Source organism: Salvelinus fontinalis, chromosome 7 (genome assembly GCF_029448725.1).
Source record: "Salvelinus fontinalis isolate EN_2023a chromosome 7, ASM2944872v1, whole genome shotgun sequence".
NCBI lineage: Eukaryota > Metazoa > Chordata > Actinopteri > Salmoniformes > Salmonidae > Salvelinus > Salvelinus fontinalis.
The window spans coordinates 45,043,122-45,066,316 of NC_074671.1; the positions used below are offsets into that span (position 1 = coordinate 45,043,122).

The following is a 23,195-nucleotide window of genomic DNA, read 5'->3' on the forward strand; positions in this document are numbered from 1 at the left end:
CTACAATACTGGTAATCACCAAGGGAAACCTGGCCTGGCTTGGCCTTTCTGTGTAACGCCTGTCCTCGGAAGGAGTGGACCAAAGCGCAGGATGAAAAGTGTTCATGATTATTTATTTATCAAAAAACGCTTGAACAAAGTAACAAAACAAATGCGAACAGTTCTGTCAGGTAACAGAGACTAAACAGAAAATAACTACCCACAAAACACAGGTAGAAAAAGGCTACCTAAGTATGATTCCCAATCAGAGACAACGATAGACAGCTGCCTCTGATTGGGAACCACACTCAGCCAAAAACAAAGAAATAAAAAACATAGAAATAAAGAAACTAGAATGCCCACCCTAGTCACACCCTGGCCTAACCAAAATAGAGAATAAAAGCCTCTCTATGGCCAGGATGTGACATTCTGAGACAAACAGAAAACACAATTTTGTGTCATTGTTTTCGGTGGCAATTGTTGTTGTTTTTAACCATTAACAGTGACTTAAACCATTTGTATTGGTTATTTAGGAAATTGTTTAAATCCACAAACTGAAAAAGTCAATCTTGGGCCTCCCGAGTGGCGCAGCGGTCTAAGGCACTGCAGTGCTTGAGGCGTCACTACAGATCCGGGTTCGATGAGGCGACGCACAATTGGCCCAGTGTCATCCGGGTAGGGGAGGGTTTGGCAGGCCAGGATGCCCTTGTCCCATCGTGCTTTAGCAACTCCTGTGGCGGGCCGGGCGCATGCACTCTGACATGGTTGCCAGTTGAAACATTGGTGCAGCTGGCTTCCGGGTTAGGTGAGCAGTGTGTCAAGAAGCAGTGTGGCTTGGTGGGGTTGTGGCGCATGGCTCTCGACCTTTGCCTCTCCTGGGGCCTTACGGGAGTTGCAGCGATGGGACAAGACTATAATTATCAATTATCAATTGTTTTTCTGTTTCTGTTTTTTTATGTCCCTCCTTCAACCCCCTCACTATCTAGCCTATAATCAAAAACTTTTCCACAAAAGTAGTGCTATGGTATTTTACTAGTCCTGTTGGCACTCCCACCCCCAAACATCTTCGCGCAGCTATGTTTCTGTCTCTCTGTTTTTGTCGCTCGTTCAACCCCCTCACCCTTTTTATTCACGTGTTCTTGCCATATACAGTACCAATCAAAAGTTTGGACACACCCACTCATTCAAGGGTTTTTCTTTATTTTTACTATTTTCCACATTGTAGAAAAAAAATATGGAATAACACATATGGAATCATGTACTAACCAATAAAGTGTTAAACAAATCAAAATATATTTTAGGTTTGCCTTGATGTCAGCTTTGCACACTCTTTGCATTCTCTCAACCAGCTTCACCTGGAATGCTTTTCCAACCGTCTTGAAGGAGTTCCCACATATGCTGAGCACTTGTTGGCTGTTTTTCCTTCACTCTGCGGTCCAACTCATCCCAAACCATCTCAATTGGGTTGAGGTCGGGTGATTGTGGAGGCCAGGTGATCTGATATATGTATTCTGATATATGTATTTTATTTAACCTTTATTTAACTAGGCAAGTCAGTTAAGAACAGATTCTTATTTTACAATCCCGGCCAAACCCTCCCCTAACCCAGATGACACTGGGCCAATTGTGCGCCGTACTATGGGACTCCAGATCACGGACGGTTGTGATGCAGCCCAGGATCAAACCAGGGTCTGTAGTGACACCTCCAGCACTGAGATGCAGTGCCTTAGACTGTTGCGCCACTTGGGAGCCAACACTCCGTCACATTTCTTCTTGGTCAAATAGCCCTTACACAGCCTGGATGTGTGTTGGGTCATGGTCCTGTTGGAAAACAAACAATAGTCCCATTAAGCGCAAACCAGATGGGATGGCGTACTGCTGCAGAATGCTGTGGTAGCCATGCTGGTTAAGTGTGCCTTGAATTATAAATAAATCACTGACAGTGTCTTTAATTTTATTACACTTTTATTTAACTAGGCAAGTCAGTTAATTAAGAACAAATTCATATTTACATTGACGGCCTAACCCGGCCAAAACCCTAACCCGGACGACGCTGGGCCAATTGTGCGCCGCCCCATGGGACTCCCAATCACGGCCAGTTGTGATACAGCCTGGAAACGAACCAGGGTCTGAGATGCAGTGCCTTACACTGCTGCGCCACTCGGGAGCCCTAAGAAGAATCTCAAATTTAAAATACATTTAGATTTGTTCAACACCTTTTTGGTTACTACATGATTCCATATGTGTTATTTTATAGTTTGATGTGTTCACTATTATTCTACAATGTAGAAAATAGTACAAATATAGAAAAACCCTTGAATGAGTGGGTGTGTCTGTCACACCCTGACCTTAGAGAGCCTTTTTATTCTCTATTTGGTTAGGTCAGGGTGTGACTAGGGTGGGCAATCTATGTTTTATTTCTATGTTGGCCTGGTATGGTTCCCAATCAGAGGCAACTGTCTATCGTTGTCTCTGATTGGGGATCATACTTAGGCAGCCTTTTTTCCACCTTAGTTTGTGGGATCTTGATTTTGTATAGTTGTTGTGTAGCCTGCAGAACTTTACGTTCGTTTTGAATTCTGTTGTTTTCCGGTGTTCATTTTAATAAAAGTAAGATGTTCGCCTACCACACTGCACCTTGGTCTCCTCATTCAAACGACGAGCGTAACAGTGTCCAAACTTTTGACTGGTACAGTATGTCATAACTGTTTTATGATTTGATTTTATTCCTCTCTGGGTGATTGCCAGGCAAAGCCATAGAAGAGGGTGGAATGAGGAATGTCTTACCATGATGATCATTTACAATGTTGCTAACCCGATACATGTAATCTTCACAGAGCTGAGTAGGGCAGAGAGGAGCCTGTAAGCTTCACAGCTGTAGCTTGAGGTTGTGCTCCAAATGGCACCCTATTCCCAATATAGTACAGGGCTCTGATCAAAAGTTCTGCACTTGGAAATAGCGTGCCATTTGGGACACCGCCTAAGAGATGCAGCTGCTCTGCTCAGCCTCCCCACTACCTGTCACAATGCATAAATCCACATGATTACCCAGCATACAGGGGAAGTCTTGAGAATATTGGGCAACGTTCCCATTAGGTCCCTTAAGGGTTTCGGCGAAATGAACCAAGAGGTTCACAGCGCGATGCCATGAACCACAGCGATGCTGTGAACCAAGACGTGAGTTTCAATCCCAGGTGCGGAAACATTAAATAATAAACACTGTTTGAATAAATATACACAATGTAATCATGTACACTACCATTCAAAAGTTTGGGGTCACTTAGAAATGTCCTTGTTTTTGTCCATTAAAATAACATAAAATTGGTCAGAAATACAGTGTAGACATTGTTATTAATGTTGTAAATGACTTTTGTTACTGGAAACGGCAGATTTTTTATGGAATATCTACATAGGTGTACAAAGGCCCATTGTCAGCAACCATCACTCCTGTATTCCAATGGCACGTTGTGTTAGCTAATCCAAGTTTATAATTTTAAAAGGTTAATTGATCATTAGAAAACCCTTTTGCAATTATGTTAGCACAGCTGAAAACTGTTGTCCTGATTAAAGAAGTAATACAACTGGCCTTCTTTAGACTAGTTGAGTATCTGGAGCATCAGCATTTGTGGGTTTGATTACAGGCTCAAAATGGCCAGAAACAAAGAACTTTCTTCTGAAACTCGTCAGTCTATTCTTGTTCTGAGAAATTAAGGCTGTTCCATACGAGAAATTGGCAAGAAACTGAAGATCTCATACAACGCTGTGTTCTACTCCCTTCACAAAACAGCGCAAACTGGCTCTAACCAGAATAGAACGAGGAGTGGGAGGCCCCGGTGCACAACTGAGCAAGAAGACAAGTACATTAGAGTGTCCAGTTTGACACACAAGTCCTCAACTGGCAGCTTCATTAAATAGTACCCGCTTAACACCAGTCTCAACGTGAAGAGGCGACTCCGGGATGCTGGCCTTCTAGGCAGAGTTGCAAAGAAAAAGCCATATCTCAGACTGGCCAATAAAAAGAAAAGATTAAGATGGGCTAAAGAACACAGACACTGGACAGAGGAGTGGCCAGCACAGTCACCTGATCTCAACCCTATTGAGTTGTTGTGGGAGGAGCTTGACCGCATGGTACGTAAAAAGTGACCATCAAGCCAATCAACTTGTAGGAGGTGCTTCAGGAAGCACGGGGTGAAATCTCTTCAGATTACCTCAACAAATTGACAACTAGAATGCCAAAGGTCTGCAAGGCTGATTCTTTGACGAAAGAAAAGATTGAAGGACATGATTATTTAAATTACAAATCATTATTTATAACCTTGTCAACATCTTGACTATATTTACTATTCATTTTGCAACTCATTTTATGTATGTTTTCATGGAAAACAAGGACATTTCTAAGTGACCCCAAATCTTGAACGGTAGTGTATGTCAAAGTGTGTCAAATATGTAAGTTCAAAACACTGTATGTTAAAAGCACTGTTTGTGTGTGTGGGGCGGAAGGGTGTCACAAGCATTGCCAAAAGACAAAGAGCTGTGACTGGATCAGTGGTTCACTAATCAGGGCCTTGATGGGCTTGGCAACAGTGAAATGGGATGATGTATAATGAAACTAGGGTGCACATGCCTTGGGGGTGGGGACGTTTCGTTAAGACCATCAGGTGATGTCCCCGGGACAAACCAGGAATAAGGCAAGACCACCAGGGGACCATGACACAACATCCCAAGAACGACCTAAAAACGTTTTCAGAACATCCCCGTAACCAACCGGGAACTAGACAAAACCTCCAGAGGACCATGACACTTTAGGCAACCATTTCGTGACAACCAAGGGACATCCTATTTACTCATTTTTGTTTGCATTGTATGCAGTCTGTGGCCAATTGCAAATCCCCAACCCTTCGTGATTGACTAAGATGTGTGAGTTTCTTTTGCCCAAGCAAAATTCTTGGGAAATCATAGAGATCCCAAATGAGGTTCAAATCAAATCAAATCCAATCTATTTATACAGCCCTTCTTACATCAGCTGATATCTCAAAGTGCTGTACAGAAACCCAGCCTAAAACCCCAAACAGCAAGCAATGCATGTGTAGAAGCACGATGGCTAGGAAAAACTCCCTAGAAAGGCCAAAACCTAGGAAGAAACCTAGAGAGGAACCAGGCTATGAGGGGTGGCCAGTCCTCTTCTGGCTGTGGTGGGTGGAGTGGAGATTATAACAGAACATGGCCAAGATGTTCAAATGTTCATAAATGACCAGCATGGTCAAATAATAATAATCACAGTAGTTGTCGAGGGTGCAGCAAGTCAGCACCTCAGGAGTAAATGTCAGTTGGCTTTTCATAGCCAATCATTAAGTGTATCTCTACCGCTCCTGCGGTCTCTAGAGAGTTGAAAACAGCAGGTCTGGGACAGGTAGCACGTCCGGTGAACAGGTCAGGGTTCCATAGCCGCAGGCAGAACAGTTGAAACTGGAGCAGCAGCACGTCCAGGTGGACTGGGGACAGCAAGGACTCATCATGCCAGGTAGTCCTGAGGCATGGTCCTAGGGCTCAGGTCCTCCGAGAGAGAGAAAGAAAGAAAGACAGAAAGAGAGAATTAGAGAGAGCATACTTAAATTCACACAGGACACCGGATAAGACAGGAGAAGTACTCCAGATATAACAAACTGACCCTAGCCCCCCGACACATAAACTACTGCAGCATAAATACTGGAGGCTGAGACAGGAGGGTTCAGGAGACACTGTGGCCCCATCCGATGATACCCCCGGACAGGGCCAAACAGGAAGGATATAACCCCACCCACTTTGCCAAAGCACAGCCCCCACACCACTAGAGGGATATCTTCAACCACCAACTTACCATCCTGAGACAAGGCCGAGTATAGCCCACAAAGATCTCCGCCACGGCACAACCCAAGGGGGGGCGCCAACCCAGACAGGAAGATCGTGTCAGTGACTCAACCCACTCAAGTGACGCACCCCTCCTAGGGACGGTATGAAAGAGAACCAGTAAGCCAGTGACTCAGCCCCTGTAATAGGGTTAGAGGCAGAGAATCCCAGTGGAGAGAGGGGAACCGGCCAGGCAGAGACAGCAAGGGCGGTTCGTTGCTCCAGCGCCTTTCCGTTCACCTTCACACTCCTGGGCCAGACTTCACTCAATAATATGACACACTGAAGAGATGAGTTTTCAGTAAAGACTTAAAAGTTGAGACCGAGTCTGCGTCTCTCACATGAGTAGGCAGACCATTCCATAAAAATGGAGATCTATAGGAGAAAGCCCTGTCTCCAGCTGTTTGCTTAGAAATTCTAGGGACAATTAGGAGGCCTGCGTCTTGTGACCGTAGCGTACGTGTAGGTATGTACGGCAGGACCAAATCGGAAAGATAGGTAGGAGCAAGCCCATGTAACGCTTTGTAGGTTAGCAGTACAACCTTGAAATCAGCCCTTGCCTTAACAGGAAGCCAGTGTAGGGAGGCTAGCACTGGAGTAATATGATAAAAAATGTTGGTTCTAGTCAGGATTCTAGCAGCCGTATTTAGCACTAACTGAAGTTTATTTAGTGCTTTATCTGGGTAGCCGGAAAGTAGAGCATTGCAGTAGTCTAACCTAGAAGTAACAAAAGCATGGATACATTTTTCTGCATCATTTTTGGAAAGAAGGTTTCAGATTTTTGCAATGTTACGTAGATGGAAAAAAGCTGTCCTTGAAACAGTCTTGATATGTTGATCAAAAGAGAGAACAGGGTCCAGAGTAACGCCGAGGTCCTTCACAATTTTATTTGAGACGACTTTACAACCATCAAGATTAATTGTCAGATTCAACAGAAGATCTCTTTGTTTCTTGGGACCTAGAACAAGCATATCTGTTTTGTCTGAGTATAAAAGTAGAAAGTTTTCAGCCATCCACTTCCTTATGTCTGAAACACAGGCTTCTAGCAAGGGCAATTTTGGGTCTTCACCAATGTACAGCTGTGTGTCATCCGCATAGCAGTGAAAGTTAACATTATGTTTTCGAATGACATCCCCAAGAGGTAAAATATATAGTGAAAACAATAGTGGTCCTAAAACGGAACCTTGAGGAACACCGAAATGTACAGTTGATTTGTCAGAGGACATACCATTCACAGAGACAAACTGATATCTTTCCGACAGATAAGATCTAAACCAGGCCAGAACTTGTCCATGTAGACCAATTTGGGTTTCCAATCTCTCCAAAAGAATGTGGTGATCGATGGTATCAATGGCAGCACTAAGGTCTAGGAGCACGAGGACAGATGCAGAGCCTCGGTCTGACGCCATTAAAAGGTAATTTACCACCTTCACAAGTGCAGTCTTAGTGCTATGATGGGGTCTAAAACCGGACTGAAGCATTTCGTATACATTGTTTGTCTTCAGGAAGGCAGTGAGTTACTGCGCAACAGTTTTTTCCCAAAAAATTGAGAGGAATGGAAGATTCGATATAGAGCGATAGTTTTTAAAATATTTTCTGGGTCAAGGTTTGGCTTTTTCAAGAGAGGCTTTATTACTGCCACTTTTAGTGAGTTTGGTACACATCCGGTGGATAGAGAGCCGTTTATTATGTTCAACATAGGAGGGCAAAGCACAGGAATCAGCTCTTTCAGTAGTTTAGTTGGAATAGGGTCCAGTATGCAGATCGAAGGTTTAGAGGCCATGATTATTTTCATCATTGTGTCAAGAGATATAGTACTAAAACACTTGAGTGTCTCTCTTGATCCTAGGTCTTGCAGAGTTGTGCAGACTCAGGACAGCTGAGCTTTAGAGGAATACGCAGATTTAAAGAGGAGTCCATAACTTGCTTTCTAATGATCATGATCTTTTCCTCAAAGAAGTTCATGAATTTATTACTGCTGAAGTGAAAGCCATCCTCACTTGGGGAATGCTGCTTTTTAGTTAGCTTTGCGACAGTATCAAAAATACATTTCGGAGGCCTGTAAACAGTAGCTATAAAAAGTGATTGAGTAGGCTGCATAGATTTCATGACTAGAAGTTCAAAAGACGAAAACATCTTTTTTTTTTTGTAAATTGAAATTTGTTATCGTAAATGTTAGCAACACCTCCGCCTTTGCGGGATGCACGGGGGATATGGTCACTAGTGTAACCAGGAGGTGAGGCCTCATTTAACACAGTAAATTCATCAGGCTTAAGCCATGTTTCAGTCAGGCCAATCACATCAAGATTATGATCAGTGATTAGTTCATTGACTATAACTGCCTTTGAAGTGAGGGATCTAACATTAAGTAGCCCTATTTTTAGATGTGAGGTATCACAATCTCTTTCAATAATGGCAGGAATGGAGGAGGTCTTTATCCTAGTGAGATTGCTAAGGCGAACACCGCCATGTTTAGTTTTGCCCAACCTAGGTTGAGGCACAGACACGGTCTCAATGGGGATAGCTGAGCTGACTACACCGTCTGTGCTAGTGGCAGACTCCACTAAGCTGGCTGGCTGGCTAACAGCCTGCTGCCTGGCCTGCACCCTATTTCATTGTGGACCTAGAGGAGTTAGAGCCCTGTCTATGTTGGTAGATAAGATGAGAGCACCCCTCCAGCTAGGATGGAGTCTGTCACTCCTCAGTAGGCCAGGCTTGGTCCTGTTTGTAGGTGAGTCCCAGAAAGAGGGCCAATTATCTACAAAATGAGAAAGTTGTCCGGCTGCGGGGACCGTGCGGGGGGGGGGGGGGGATTTATACTACTATCTGTACTTACTGGCGGCACAGACGCTGTTTCATCCTTTCCTACACTTAAATTACCCTTGCCTAACGATTGCGTCTGAAGCAGTGCTCGCAGCACAGCTATCCTTGCCGTAAGGCGATTGTTCTCCTGTATAGCGACTGTAATTAGAAGGCATCATGTTAATGTTACTACTTAGCTTCGGCTGTTGGAGGTCCTGACGAACCGTGTCCAGATAAAGCATCCGGAGTGAAAAAGTTGAATGAAAAATAAGTTGTGAGGAAAAAACTCCAAATATAAATGGTAATTAAAAAGTAAAAACCGTAAAGTTGTCAGGTAGCAAAGTAAGGTTGGCAACAAAACGCACAGCAACACGTCTGCAAGTTGTGACCGGAAATGACAATGCATAATGTACACAGTAAGGTTAATTGATATTCCACCTTACTGTGTACATTATGTGAAGCCTATAGTCTAAGTTCCTGCTATCAAGATGTTTCCCCTATCTGTGTTCTGAATCACAGCTATGTTCCTATCAAAATGGAAAAAATAAAATGATATGTAAAAGTGGTACCAATCAGGTAAAAGTAACTGCATGTACATACCAATCCTCTGATATGGTATACACAAGTCTGTTATTCCACTTTGCTTATTATACTACAATAAGACCATGCATTTCTCATCCTATTTGGGAAACAACCATCATAGTTCATACAAATATTTTTCTTCTTATTCGATTGAATTTAAAATGGTCCTAGAATCATGTTCCCACTAGCTATTGTAGTATATCAGGAAATGTGGATTATGTCAACGGTAGGTTGTGTATAAAACACCTGTGTTGGCCCGGTGGTATTTCTATTTGAGTATGATTAGTTAAGATCATTTTAAGCCCTTCACATTCCACTTGGCTGGCTGTTTTTGTTGATGTTTTTCAGCTGTGCAGAATTACACATGAAATTAGTGAGCAGGGCCTGGTAGGGCTAGCCTACCATAATCCTATTTTCTTCAGTTAAATATAATGTTATGTGTTTGAGGTGTTGACATAAGTGGCATATGGAAACTAATATAGCTGTGTAGTGTGTATAAATAAAGGAGAATATGCAGAGAGAGAGAGAAACAGAGAGAGAACAACATAATACAGTGTAGTAATATCATAACAATTTATTATAGTAAGTCGTCTGTCTGTCTGTCTGTCTGTCTGCCTGCCTGCCTGCCTGCCTTCCTGCCTGCCTGTCTGTCTGTCTGTCTGTCTGTCTGTGTGTGTGTGTTCGTGCGTGCGTGCGTGTTAATTACACAGAGCGTAGGTGTAAAAATTATTGGCACCCCGAAAGATTTTTATAAGTAAAATCAAACAACATTAAATCTGCATTAACATTAAACCTCTTTTTAGGTTAATCTCATTTTAAGGAAATGTTATGTGGCCTTCCATGGCTTCCTGTTTCACTGGGATATAAAAATTAGGTAACACACACGTACAATCCATTTGTATTCCATCACTATGGAGAAAGGCAAAGAACTCATAATGAAAAAATAGAAAAATGGTTTGTGACTTTTATAAATCAGGCAATAATAACAACTGAAAAATCTAATATACCACCTACCATTATTAGGGCAATTATTAAGACATTTACAACCACTGTTGGTACACTTGCCTGGTAGAGGACGCAAGTGTATCTTGTCCACACATACAGTGAGGAAGATGGTTTGGAAAGCAAAGAAAAGTCCAAGGGCCACAGTTGGAGAATTACAGAACTTGGTCATATCTTGGGGTCACCAAGTCTCCAAATCTACAATTAGACACCACCTCCATGCCAATAGGCTATTTGGAATGGTTGCCATAAAAAAAATACTTTATTGAGAGCATTGGATTGTAACTGGGTGCTATGGTCAGATGAAATCAAAATATAACTCTTTGGCCATGCACACCAGTGGTCGGTTCTGCCTCGAAAAAGAAGGATGCATATGCAGAAGAGAACCTCATACCTACTATAAAGTATGGTGGTGGATCTTTGATGTTATGGAGCTGTTTTGCTTCCTGGGTCATGAACCTGTACATTTTAGACCTAAACCTGGTTTCTCTTCCAGGAGACTAAAACTTAGCTGCAAGTGGGTCTTCCAGCAAAACAATGACCACAAGCACACATCAAAATTCACAAAGAAATGGTTAATTGACCAAAAAAATCAACGTTTTGCAATGGCCATCGCAGTCCTCCGACTTGCCCCCAATGATAACCTGTGGTTTGAATTGAAGAGGGCAGTCCATAAGCGCAAACTGAAGGATATCAAGAATCTGGAAGACAAATGTGTTGTTAACCAACTATAGTTTTGGCAAATTGGTTAGGACATCTACTTTATGCATGGCCTACCTTCAAACTCAGTGTCTCTTTGCTTGACATCATGGGAAAATCAAAATAAATCAGCCAAGACCTCAGAAGAAAAATTGTAGACCTCCACAAGTCTGGTTCATCCTTGGGAGAAATTTCCAAATGGCTGAAGGTACCACGTTCATCTGTACAAACAATAGTACTCAAGTATAAACACCATGGGACCACGCAGCCGTCATACCGCTCAGGAAGGAGACGCATTCTATCTCCTAGAGATGAACATAATTTGGTGCAAAAAGTGCAAATCAATCCCAGAACAACAGCAAAGGACCTTGTGAAGATGCTGGAGGAAACAGGTGCAAAAGTATCTGTTTCCACAGTAAAACGAGTCCTATATCGACGTAACCTGAAACGCCGCTCAGCAAGGAAGAAGCCCCTGCTCCAAAACCGCCATCAAAAAGCCAGACTACTGTTTCCAACTGCACATGGGGACAAAGATTGTACTTTATGGAGGAATGTCCTCTGGTCTGATGAAACAAAAATATAACTATTTGGCCATAATGACCATTGTTATGTTTGGAGGAAAAAGGGGGAGACTTGCAAGCCGAAGAACACCATCCCAACCGTGAAGCACGGGGGTGGCAGCATCATGTTGTGGGGGTGCTTTGCTGCAGGAGGGACTAGTGCACTTCACAAAATAAATGGCATCATGAGGGAGGAAAATTATGTGGATATATTGAAGCAACATCTCAAGACATCAGTCAGGAAGTTAAAGCTTGGTCACAAATGGGTCTTCCAAATGGACAATGACCCCAAGCATACTTCCAAAGTTGTGGCAAAATGTCTTAAGGACAACAAAGTCAAGGTATTGGAGTGGCCATCACAAAGTCCTGACCTCAATCCCATAGAACATTTGTGGGCAGATCTGAAAAAGCGTGTGCGAGCAAGGAGGCTTACAAACCTGACTCAGTTACACCAGCTCTGTCAGGAGGAATGGGCCAAAGTTCACCCAACTTATTGTGGGAAGCTTGTGGAAGGCTACCCAAAACGTTTCACCCAAGTTAAACAATTTAAAGGCAATGCTTCCAAATACTCATTGAGTGTATGTAAACTTCTGATCCACTGGGAATGTCATGAAAGAAATAAAAGCTTAAATAAATAATTATCTCTACTATTATTCTGACATTTCACTGACTGATCCTAATTGACCTAAGACAGGGAATTTTTACTAGGATTAGATGTCAGGAATTGTGAAAAACTGAGTTTAAATGTATTTGGCTAAGGTGTATGTAAACTTCCGACTTCAACTGTACAGCATAAATAAAAAGGCTAAGTGCTGTTTTCCTCAAAAGGGGATGGTGAACACTGAATAGTCATGAGCCTACTTCTTTCCTAGAATCACAACATGGCCAGATTGCTACTACATCTAATTCCCTAATGTATTCTATACTTATTCAGGTTATGAGCTGTCATTTATACCAATGCCCTACATTCAATAACCATTAAGCCCAGATGATATTTCAAAACAAGAATTTTGTATATGCCAGGCTAGCCCATCTGATATTCAAATCAGGAGGCCCCCTTTCCTCACAGTGTTGCACCCATCTGGTGTGGAGCCATAAGAGATGCAGTAGTTGGGGCATAAGGGTCACTTACAGCAGCCACAATGAAATTGAAACAGCATCCTAATTTAGCCAAGGACCAACCAGCATGGACAAGATGGAGGCGGAAGTTAGAACTGCTGCTGAGAAACACTTAAGCCATCCACCTAATGTTTCTTAAAGGATTATGAAGCTTTTAAAATAACACTCAAATCATAACAGACTTGTGACGCAAATGAGAGATTCCTGTTTCGGCACAGCATGACGACAAGATCACCGCAAAAAGTGAATCACAGCACCAATAATTAGTGAATTATTAACAATTTCTCACTGTAAGACATGACTGAGACAAGGATACATCAGTGACAATCAGCCTGCATCCCCTCTTCAAGAGCGTGGTGGGGCAGTTACATATTTGCTTTCATGTCTGATTAGCATTTACTGATGTCAGGTGTACAGCTGGCCTGGCTGGGACGTGACTGGAAGAGGGATTAAAGTGCGTACGGCAGCCATATGCAGTGTCTGCAGCCTCTTCTGGGTCAATCTCATTAGACTTTCCTTGATTCCTCACTTCCTTTCTCCTTGCCTCTGAAGGGAAAAGAGAGATGTGGTGAAGGATAGGTGGAGAGGAAGGCTGGACACATCAGCAGTCCACAAAGCATTGGTCATCTTGTGTCAAGGCCTTGTGTTCCGAGAGGCATGGTTGGGTGAGTGAGTGAGTGAGTGAGTGAGTGACTGAGTGACTGAGTGAGTGAGTGAGTGAGACCCTCTGAACAGAAACTCAGAGCCAGTTTCAGGTAAGTGTATGGGCCAAATGCCCCCTCCCCTTCTGAAATTCTAAAGATGTGAGCATCTGCGAAATTGTGATTTGTCCAAATGACCAGTGACAAAAAAACTGTGTACCGGAACAAAGTTCCTCGTTAGTTGTCGCATCCCACAGTCTGTTAGTCTGTTGACAGATGCTACTACCATTTGTGTTACGTGCATCTGTCCACGAGTTACATAATGTATGAAGAGACGTTAGCTAAGCCGCTAAGAGATAGCGCTGGCAATATAGACGGTGTCCCAAATGGCACCCTATTACCTATATAGTGCATTACTTTTGACCAGAGTCCAATATGTGTAAAGGCGTTCCTCTCTCTCTTCATAAGAAGAGGTGGAGTAGTGATCGAGCCAAGGCGCAGCGGGTTGTGAATACATGATGATTTATTAAATAAACAAAACAGACAAAGACGAAAAAACGAACTATACTTGATATAACTAACAAAATAACAAAACGATGTAGACAGACCTGAACAAACGAACTTACAAATACACGAAGCACGCTGACACAGGAACAGACTACATAAACGCACGAACAAACCGAAACAATCCCGTATGGTGTAACTTCGACACAGACACAGGAGACAATCACCCACCAACAAACAGTGAGAACACCCTACCTAAATATGACTCTTAATTAGAGGAGAACGCAAAACACCTGCCTCTAATTAAGAGCCATACCAGGCAACCAAAACCAACATAGAAACAGATAACATAGACTGCCCACCCAAAACACATGCCCTGACCTAAACACATACAAAAACAACATAAAACAGGTCAGGACCGTTACAATATGTGCCGTTCAGAGGGTGAAATGGCAAGACAAAATATTTAGGTGCCTTTGAATGGGGTATGGTAGTAGGTACCAGGTGTACTGGTTTTTATGTCTGTAAAGAACTGCAACGCTGCTGGGTTTATCATGCTCAAACGTTTCCCATGTGTATCAAGAATGGTCCACCACCCCCTTGACTGTCAATCATCCATGTCTCTGCTGTTGTGGGTCTCTGTTGTGGGTTGTATCTCTATCTATAGGCCCTTATTGATCATTCACTCCTGTGGTCACATTAAGGAAAGACAAAGAGGCCATCACTGGCTATGTCAGATAAAGCACAGCTCAGTGATTGGTCAGTGATTGAGAGGCTAGCCAGCTGTTCTGGAGGTGACTGGTCGTGTTAGCAAGGGCAGCAGAGTATTTAGGAATAACCACTTTTGTTTACATGCTATAGCAGTTATTTTCAGTCAGTGTGTGTAACCTTTTCCCACTGATCTAAAAATATTCTGTTACTTTCCACCAACAGCCCCCCCACCCACATCCATGCACTTGCAGGGGCACGGGCACACAGAAACACACAGGAACATACACACATACAATGGGGCAAAAAAGTATTTAGTCAGCCACCAATTGTGCAAGTTCTCCCACTTAAAAAGATGAGAGAGGCCTGTAATTTTCATCATAGGTACACTTCAACTATGACAGACAAACTGAGAAAAACAAATCCCTAAAATCAAATTGTAGGATTTTTTATGAATTTATTTGCAAATTATGGTGGAAAATAAGTATTTGGTCACCTACAAACAAGCAAGATTTCTGGCTCTCACAGACCTGTAACTTCTTCTTTAAAAGGCTCCTCTGTCCTCCACTCGTTACCTGTATTAATGGCACCTGTTTGAACTTGTTATCAGTATAAAAGACACCTGTCCACAACCTCAAACAGTCACACTCCAAACTCCACTATGGCCAAGACCAAAGAGCTGTCAAAGGACACCAGAAACAAAATTGTAGACCTGCACCAGGCTGGGAAGACTGAATCTGCAATAGGTAAGTGTAACGGTTGTCCTCCTCCTCTTCATCCGAAGAGGAGGAGCAGGGATTGAACCAAAATGCAGCGGATTGTGAAGACATGATATTTTAATAAACAAGACGGAAAAAACACGAAACGAAATACACTTGGATGATTAACAAAATAACAAACGGAAAATAGCCTACACATAAATAACGATGAACAAACAAACCGAACAGTCCCGTATGGTGCAACAAACACTGACACAGGAGACAACCACCCACAACGAACACTGTGAAACAACCTACCTAAATATGACTCTCAATTAGAGGAACGCCAAACACCTGCCTCTAATTAAGAGCCATTCCAGGCAACCCATAAACCAACATTGAAACAGAAAACATAGAATGCCCACCCAAACTCACGTCCTGACCAACTAACACATACAACAAACTAACAGAAATAGGTCAGGAACGTGACAGTAAGCAGCTTGGTTTGAAGAAATCAACTGTGGGAGCAATTATTAGGAAATGGAAGATATACAAGACCACTGATATTCTCCCTCGATCTGGGGCACCACACAAGATCTCACCCTGTCGGGTCAAAATGATCACAAGAACGGTGAGTAAAAATCCCAGAACCACACGGGGGCACCTAGTGAATGACCTGCAGAGAGCTGGGACCAAATTAACAAAGCCTACCATCAGTAACACACTACACCGCCAGGGACTCAAATCCTGCAGTGCCAGACGTATCCCCCTGCTTAAGCCAGTACATGTCCAGGCCCGTCTGAAGTTTGCTAGAGAGCATTTGGATGATCCAGAAGAAGATTGGGAGAATGTCATATGGTCAGATGAAACCAAAATATAACTTTTTGGTAAAAACTCAACTCGTCGTGTTTGGAGGACAAAGAATGCTGAGTTGCATCCAAAGAACACCATACCTACTGTGAAGCATGGGTGTGGAAACATCATGCTTTGGGGCTGTTTTTCTGCAAAGGGACCAGGACGAGTGATCCGTGTAAAGGAAAGAATGAATGGTGCCATGTATCGTGAGATTTTGAGTGAAAACCTCCTTCCATCAGCAAGGGCATTGAAGATGAAACGTGGCTGGGTCTTTCAGCATGACAATGATCCTAAACACACCGCCTGGGCAACGAAGGAGTGGCTTCGTAAGAAGCATTTCAAGGTCCTGGAGTGGCCTAGCCAGTCTCCAGATCTCAACCCCATAGAAAATCTTTGGAGGGAGTTGAAAGTCCGTGTTGCCCAGCAACAGCCCCAAAACATCACTGCTCTAGAGGAGATCTGCATGGAGGAATGGGCCAAAATACCAGCAACAGTGTGTGAAAACCTTGTGAAGACTTACAGAAAACGTTTGACCTCTGTCATTGCCAACAAAGGGTATATAACAAAGTATTGAGAAACTTTTGTTATTGACCAAATACTTATTTTCCACCATTATTTGCAAATAAATTCATAAAAAATCCTACAATGTGATTTTCTGGATTTTTTTTCTCATTTTGTCTGTCATAGTTGAAGTGTACCTATGATGAAAATTACAGGCCTCTTCCATCTTTTTAAGTGGGAGAACCTGCAAAAATTGGTGGCTGACTAAATACTTTTTTGCCCCACTGTACACACACACACACAATATCCAAAGCAATGCTGCAAATAGCCAACAATTGATAAATGCCCAAGAAAACAAATAAGCCACTGCTGCAGAAAAGAAGTTAATAATCTTAATATCACATTCTCTATTGCTGTGTTATGAAATTATATACAACTCCAAGCAGTGGTAGATAAATACACAGATGACTGGCCTGATTGTAAAATATGAGAGAGGCTGTTGGGGACATTTCCCTCTCAGCATTTAGCTGTTTCCCTTAAACCGTTAAAATACAGGCGGGAGCTGGGATAGTGTCGAGCCAGCATCTAGAGCGTGGAGTAAGCACATTCTTTAATCCTGCTATCCCATAACAGAATTTCCAAATTTCCTTGTGTGCCATGGCGGGCTGTCACTGTGTGTGTGTGTGTGTGTGTGTGTGTGTGTGTGTGTGTGTGTGTGTGTGTGTGTTTGTGTGTGTGTGTGTGTGTATGTGTGTTTGGGGGCTGTGGCAGGAGCACAAAGGACAATTCTCCACACAATACCAATTAGCCTTCTGCTGTATGCTGCTTCTCTCCTGCGGTCTTGATGGTGAAGTGTTTGTGACAGAGATCGGCTTGAGGGTTGAAACCACCAAGGGGTGAGAGGAGCAGGGTGGGGTGAGGGGGTTGTTGTTGAGGGTAAGGTTAGGAGAGGCCATATACTGTCGAGGGCATATACTGAATGAGGGCGATCACGCAAAATCAAAATATTTACGAATGGACATTGTTGTTTGTGTGGTTCTCGTCTTATGTAGTTATTTCGTGAAAATGTGTTTCTCAGAATGCAAAATGTTACATTTTTGTGTGCATATTTTTGCATGCATATTTCGGTATATACTGTATATCTTATGACTAGACACATTTCTGTGCATGTTTTCCCATTTCTGGTGAGCGGTGACAGATTACCAGAGAAGATCAGCTCACTCTCAACTCTGTAAACAAGTGCCGGGGCGATCAATGGCCCTGCTAGCAGGTCATACTTAAGGGGTCAGTCCGGGACACCAAATCCTACTAAGGTTATTCAACGTCAGTAGTCGCAGAGCGCAACGGGATCAAAAGTTTAACCACTTGTGCTTTAATCATACGATCTGAGGATACGGACCCCCTCATTCAACCATATGATGCCCGAACATAGTGCCAGTGTGGGGTGGGCTTAAATCCACACTGGGGTCAGACCAATGGACTTCACCCAGAGAGAGCCCCAGAGAGGACAGCAAGGGGGGTAGCCATTTGAGTCCATGGGGACCCTATGACATAATTTTGTTTTAAGGGGACCCTTGAGCTAGCGTAGTCCCAGATGTGTTTGTGTTGCCTTGCCAACTCCTATGGTCCTATTGTTACACCAAACATATCTGGGACCATGCTAATCTTGGACCCTTTTGCTCACTGTATAATCCTACTGAGGAATTATAGGGCCAGTGCTAGACACTTGACCACAACTTTCTCTCCCTGCGAGCCATTTTACACCCCTGGCTTTGGTCTATGGGGAATTAACTCAGCTACTTAGCACAAGGGTAATTTAGCATTACTGGTATAAACCCGCTCCAGAAGTAGGGGTGGGTCGCCTGTTTAATATCCCCAGGGAGGAAGCCCACTGTTCAGGTAGGGAGAGCTGAGGAGATCCTTACCTCCAGAGCTCATCCTATGGATGGAAGGTACAGTATATGATAGGGCTGCACAATTTTGACAAAATATCTAATTGCGATTTTTGTGGGCAGATATTGCAATTGCGATTATGAATTGTGATTTTCAAACACTTAGGTGAAAACTTAATTCCATCAGACATGGTTGTTCAAGAGTCAGGGTTGAAAGCATCACTTCTAAAATGAGTTCATATGAATGAATACATACTGTGCTAACTGAATACAAAACCAAATTAAACAAATATTTTCCAACACAATTATGCATATGATAATAGATAAGCTTATTGCACCTACATAAACAAACACACATTTGTGACGGGATCATTAAAATATAGTGTGCAATAAGAGCATCCCTTGTTCATTAACTAACAAACATTGAGTTCATATTTCCTATTTTACCATTATGAGTTCTTAAATAACCCAAGTTATTTATTCAGGAAGCCATAGGCTGCAGATGGAATAGGAAACTTATGATTGTGTAATTATCCTGTATGTGTAGGTTCAATCATTATTATAATTGAAATTATGAGTCTAATTGCCTTAAAAACATGTAATACGTAGCCTACCGATTGCAAGATGCAGCCTGTGTCCAAAACATTGGTGTCTGGTCCATTCAATGCGATGGCCTTTAAAACATTTGTGCTGTTATCCTTATGCACACTTGCTGCTCCTCAATCACGACCCAGGCATTCTCTCAACCCATGAGCGATGTTTCTCCTGTGTGATCTCTGGAGATGTAGCCTATGATGTTTGCAAGCACTGACCGTTCAGTTGAAACTCCCCATCAATGAAGTCTACTGTCAAACTAATGTACAGTAGGGCTCGGTTGTTTTACTAGACAAAGGTCTGTTGTAGGCTCGTAGGCCGTCATTGTAAATGACGTCCTATGAATAAGAATTTGTTCTTAACTGACTTGCCTGGTTAAATAAAAATTAAATAAAAATAAAGTAGCCTAATAATCAACACGTGTGAGCTCTGCTTCAACTTCTCCCTTAATTTTGTCTTACCGTATTGGGATGGTGACTTGGGAGATGGAATCTTGTATCTGTGCTGTCCAGCTTGTTTATCATCTTCTTGAAGATGTTTTCGCTGACTGTGTAAATAGGAACCATTTCTTTGGCTATGTGACATCCACTGAGTATACCAAACATTAGAAACACCTTCCTAATATTGAGTTGCACTCCCCCTTTTGACCTCAGAACAGCCTCAATTCATGGGGGCATGGACTTTACAAGCTGTCAAAAGCATTCCACAGGGAAACTGGCCCATGTTGACACCAATGCTTCCCACAGTTGTGTCAAGTTGGCTGGATGTCCTTTGGTGGTGGACCACTGTTGAGGCTGAAAAACCCAGCAGAGTTGCAGTCCCTGACACAAACCGATGTGCCTGGCACCGACCACACCCCGTTCAAAGGCACTTAAATCCTTTGTCTTGCTCATTCACCCTCTGAATGCCACATATACAAAATCCATGGCTCAATTGTCTCAAGGCGTAAAAATCCTTCTTTAACCTGTCTCCTCCCCTTCATCCACACGAATTTAAGTGGATTTAACAAGTAACATCAATAAGGAATCATAGCTTTCACCTGGTCAGTCTATTTCATGGAAAGAGCAGATTTTCTTTGTGTTTTGTATACTCAGTGTAGGTGATAGCATCTGTGATTTCTGTGTCTGCGGGACGTTTTGAAAACGAATCGATAATCAATGCCTGTTTAATGTAGGTGGCTGGCTGTGGCTATGGCTGAGGCCCTTTGCTGCTGTTAACACTTTTTTCACCATGCAATCGTCGTAAAGTAGGGGCTTGTTCTTGTTCAAATTATTGAATACATTTGTTGTCGCCACAACTCTGAAGCACTTTTTACACAGCACTTGTTTAATATCTGTTTGCCTATAGCCAAGATACTGCCATACCACTGAAGATGCGCCTTTCTTTGGCATCAAATCGATCTCGTTTAGCAGTCACAGCACTCATGTTTCCGAGGTTTACGGAGGTAAAGCTCTCGCTCTCCTCACTAGCATCTAACAGCGCTTAGGACACTTGTGATTGGTCAACATGTGCATGCCATGCAGAAAGTGAGGTCAGCAATCAGGGTTTCCTAAACTCGGTCCTCAGGACCCCAAGGGGTGCACATTTAGTTTTTTTGCCCTAGCACTACACAGTTGATTCAAATAATCAACTAATCATCAAGCTTTGATAATTTGAAACAGCTGTGTAATGTAAGGGCAAAAATGAAAACGTGCAGCCCTTGGGGTCCCGAGGACTGAGTTTGGGAAATGCTAGCGCATCTCATTGGAAGAGATGCCATAGTATCGTTATTGTTGTATTAATGGAGTGTCAAAAGTGAATCGCAGCCATTTGCGATATGGATATTGCAATTTCGATCTGACTTTGATTAATCATGCAGCCCTAGTATATGGATTGGCAAACATGCATGCTTACTAGTGTAGCACAAATGTTAACATATTACATCTAGACCTATTCAGCTGCTGTGCAAATGCAAAGACAGTGAGAAGCACAAACAGAACAATTTTCCACTACATAGTGCTATACCCATTTATACAAGACAAACTTCTTTAGCATGTGTGGCTGAAGAGAAACTTATTGTAGAAAGCACACAGCCTTCATGAATACAATACATGGTAAGAAAACAGAAGTCTGGGAGTCATACAGTAGGTCAATATTTAAGTCAAGATTAACCTGCTTTACTTACAGTGGATATAAACATTGACCCAACTGTTTTCAGTGTTGACCAAAGTCGTGACAACGTCCATGATATCACAGAGTATCTAAGTCAAAGAGCTTGACCAATGACAAGAGGATTTGCATATATATACACAGTACCAGTCAAAAGTTTGGACACACCTTCTCATTCAAGGGTTTTTCTTTATTTGTACTATTTTCTGCATTGTAGAATAAAAGTGAAGACATTAAAACTATGAAACAACACATATGGAATCATGTAGTAAGCAACATTGTAAAACAAATCTAAATATATTTTATATTTTAGAATCTTCAAAGAAGCCACCCTTTGCCTTGACAGCTTTGCACACTCTTAGGATTCTCTCAACCATCTTCATGGAGTAGTCACCTAAAAAGCATTTCAATTAACAGGTATGCCATGTTAAAAGTGAATTTGAGGAATTTATTTCCTTCTTCATGCGTTTGAGCCAAATCAGTTGGGTTGTGACAAGGTAAGGGTGGTATGCAGAAGATTGCCCTATTTGGTAAAAGACCAAGTTCATATTATGGCAAGAACAGCTCAAATAATCAAAGAGAAACGTAAGTCCATCATTACTTTAAGACATGAAGGTCAGTCAATGCGGAAAATGTCAAGAACTTTCCAAGTTTCTTCAAGTGCAGTCACAAAAACCATCAAGCACTATGATGAAACAGGCTCTCATGAGGACCGCCACAGGAAAGGAAGACCCAGAGTTACCTCTTCTGCAGAGGATAAGTGCATTACGGTTAACTGCACCTCAGATTGCAGACCAAATAAATGCTTCACAGAGTTCAAGTAACAGACACATCTCAACATCAATTGTTCAGGGGAGACTGCGTGAATCAGGACTTCATGGTCGAATTGCTGCAAAGAAACCACTACTAAAGGACACCAATAAGAAGAAGAGGCTTGCTTGGGCCAAGAAACACGCACAATGGACATTAGACCAGAGGAAATCTGTCCTTTGGTCTGATGAGTCGAAATTAGAGATTTATGGTTCAAACCACTGTGTCTTTGTGACCGGAAGATCTCTGCATGTGTGGTTCCCACCGTGAAACATGGAGGTGTGATGGTGCTTTGCTGGTGACACTGTTGGTGATTTATTTAGAGTTCAAGGCACACTTAACCAGCATGGCTACCACAACATTCTGCAGCGATACGCCATCCCATCTGGTTTGCTCCTACTGGGCATATAACACATTTTTCAACAGGACAATGACCCAAAACACACCTCCAATCTGTGTAAGGACTATTTGACTAAGAAGGAGAGTGATGGTGCTGCATCAGATGACCTGGCTTCCACAATCACCCAACCTTAACCTAATTGAGATGGTTTGGGATGAGTTGGAATGCAGTGCAGAGTGAAAGAAAGGAGGGAAACATATGCTCAGCATATGTGGGAACTCCTTCAAGACTGTTGGAAAAGCATTTCTCATGAAGCTGGGTGAGAGAATGCCACGAGTGTGCAAAGCTGTCATGAAGTGGGTGGGTACTTTCAGGAATCTCAAATAAAATATATTTTGATTTGTTTAACTTTGTTTGATTACTATATGATTTCATATGAGTTATTTCATAGTTTTGATGTCTTCACTTTTATTCTACAAAGTAGGAAATAGCAAAAGTAATGAAAAACCCTTGAATGAGTAGGTGTGTCCAAACTTTTGACTGGTACTGTGTGTGTGTGTGCGCATATATATACACTGCTCAAAAAAATAAAGGGAACACTTAAACAACACAATGTAACTCCAAGTCAATCACACTTCTGTGAAATCAAACTGTCCACTTAGGAAGCAACACTGATTGACAATAAATTTCACATGCTGTTGTGCAAATGGAATAGACAAAAGGTGGAAATTATAGGCAATTAGCAAGACACCCCCCAAAACAGGAGTGATTCTGCAGGTGGTGACCACAGACCACTTCTCAGTTCCTATGCTTCCTGGCTGATGTTTTGGTCACTTTTGAATGCTGGCGGTGCTCTCACTCTAGTGGTAGCATGA

The 23,195-nt window shown here is 42.4% G+C and overlaps 1 long non-coding RNA gene across 1 annotated transcript; it reads right to left on the bottom strand.

The window, feature by feature from the left end:
* Positions 1-94: 94 nt before the first annotated feature.
* On the bottom strand, positions 95-19,758 carry LOC129859516 (uncharacterized). Its single transcript, XR_008760183.1, has 2 exons — positions 19,043-19,758; positions 95-5,960 (listed from the first exon to the last, which is right to left on the bottom strand). It is a non-coding gene; the product is annotated as an uncharacterized LOC129859516 (long non-coding RNA).
* Between the last annotated feature and the right edge of the window lie 3,437 nt (positions 19,759-23,195).